Genomic DNA, 2,500 nt, shown 5'->3' with positions numbered 1-2,500 from the left:
GAATCTCAACACATCACGGGAATACAGTTTTTTTCGATTGCTAAACGACAGTGAGCACAACTGGAGCTCCATGTGCAGAACTCGAACTACAGTCTGCACAGCAGCAGTTCATGTGGACCAAACTCTACACACTCATCCCACGACTTTAACCACAACCTGCACAACACTGTGGATTTACAGCACTTTGTTCAAATGCTAACACACTGCTGTCAAAACTGTGAACCACACATTCACAACAGAATAGATTTCAGCCTTGTGCCTTTCAAACACTGCTGGTGGCAACTTCAGCCGAGACAGGAGAGAGTTACATCCTTACAGTAAATGAGAACATTACAGGAATATATTTTATATTGCAATTATAGAATATTTACACAGATATATATTACAGTAAGTTTGACTGTAAAATATATTTGTACTGTATTATATACTGTAATATACAACAGGACCAAGGCTGGCCCCAACAGGAGGAAGAGGAAGCATATTTTCAGATGCGCAGGAAATGCTATTGTCGCAGATTTATGGTTTTGTACCTGCCTGCATATTCACCCTTCCTCAACCCAATAGAGGAGTTGTTCTCTGCCTGGAGGTGGAGAGTGTTTGGTAACCTCCACCCATATGACCAAATGTCTCTTTTGGAAGCCATGCGTGCCGGATGTGAGGACACGAGTGCAGAGGACAGGGATGGATAAGGCACTCCAGAAGGTGCAGGGCAAGAGAGAACATTAGATGTGATGTTGGTGAAAGCCTGTGGCCTGATGCTAGAGAGACGCAGGATCAGCCCCGCAATTATTTGTTTGAATTATTTGTACTTTTAGTTTTCTACCTTTTCCTCATTACTGTAATTCCGTAAATTACTACAGACTATTGAAGCAAACTGCTAATTTTCATTTACCTTAAAGAATTGTTATGTTCTAAAAATGTAAATGAATCATGTGAAAGAATGTCACGGTTTTATGTGATGCCGAGTGTGTGTGTGTGTGTGTGTGTGTGTGTGTGTGTGTGTTGTGTCCCGTATGAGAGATAAGAGAAAGGAGGAATATTATTAAAGAATCACATAATCAGGATGTCAACGGTCCAAGATCAGCAAACTCATAAACGATGATGAGTTTAAATGTGGGGAATATTGTATTATCAGTGTTTAAACAGTTGTGCTGCTTCATATTTTTGTGGATATGCTACCATTGAACATTTTGGTGTAAGATATATTTTTATTTTATTTTGTAAAATAAATTAATGAAAGTATTTAGCAAGAACACACTGAAGTGTTTAAAAAGTAAAGACACACATAATGTTAAATGTACATCTAATGAGTGATTATAATTAATATATGGCAAGCCGTATTAGCTTTTATTCATTTCCAGGATATGAATTCTTGATATCAACAATTCAATTTTCACTAGTTAAAATTAAAGTTATTGATATCAGGAATTAGATTTATACTAGTAACAATGGCAATTCTTGATATCTGTAATTATTTTCACTAGTGAAATGTCACCATAGGCTGCCATTCAAAACCAATTGTTGATATCAAGAATTGATTTCTTACTAGTAGAAATTCCATTTTCACACATCAGAAATACAATTCTTACTAGTAAAAACCTTTATTCTTGATATCAATAATTCAATTGTCACTAGTTGAAATGTCTATTCTTGATATCAACAATTGAATTGCTACTAGTGACTATGTTCATTTCTGAGATCATGAATGTGATTGTTACTAGTAAGAAAGCCATTTTAGATATCTGAAATATTATTGATATCATAAATACATTTTCAGATATCAAAAATGAAAAATGTTACTAGCAATTCAATTGTTGGTATCAAGAATAGACATTTCAACTAGTGACAATTGAATTATTGATATCAAAAATTATTTTCTACTAGTAAGAAATCAATTCTTGATATCAACAATTGATTTGAATGGCAGCCTATGGTGACATTACACTAGTGAAAATATAATTACAGATATCAACAATTCAATTGTTGATATGAACAATTACATTTTTGATATCAAGAATTCATATCTGGAAATGAATAAAAGCTAAAACGGCTTGCCATACTCCCGCAAATCTAAAGCGAGTGACCAAGAGCGCGCATGCGTAGCGCCCGCACGGCAGAGAGAGGGAGCGAGAGACCTTGCGTGTGTGTGCGCGTGCTAGTGTGCGTGTGTGCGCGTGTGTCTGTGCTAGTGTGCGTGTGTGCGCGTGTGTGTGCTAGTGTGCGTGTGCGTGTGCGCGTGTGTGGTGCTAGTGTGCGTGTGTGCGCGTGTGTGTGTGCGTGTGTGTGCGTGTGTGTGCGTGTGTGCGCGTGTGTGTGCTAGTGTGCGTGTGTGTGTGCGTGTGTGTGGGTGTGTGTGCGCTAGTGTGCGTGTGTGCGCCTCATGAAGCGCGTGTAAGGACCCAACCAATCAATTGTCAGTGCGGGCGGGCTTTTATCTCTACTCCTGAACCGAATTAATTTTTCTCCTTTTAGCTGCAAATCAGCGCACCGACAATTGGAT

Source organism: Phoxinus phoxinus (assembly GCF_949152265.1).
Source record: "Phoxinus phoxinus genome assembly, chromosome: 14".
Taxonomy (NCBI): domain Eukaryota; kingdom Metazoa; phylum Chordata; class Actinopteri; order Cypriniformes; family Leuciscidae; genus Phoxinus; species Phoxinus phoxinus.
This window is presented reverse-complemented; position numbering follows the sequence as displayed.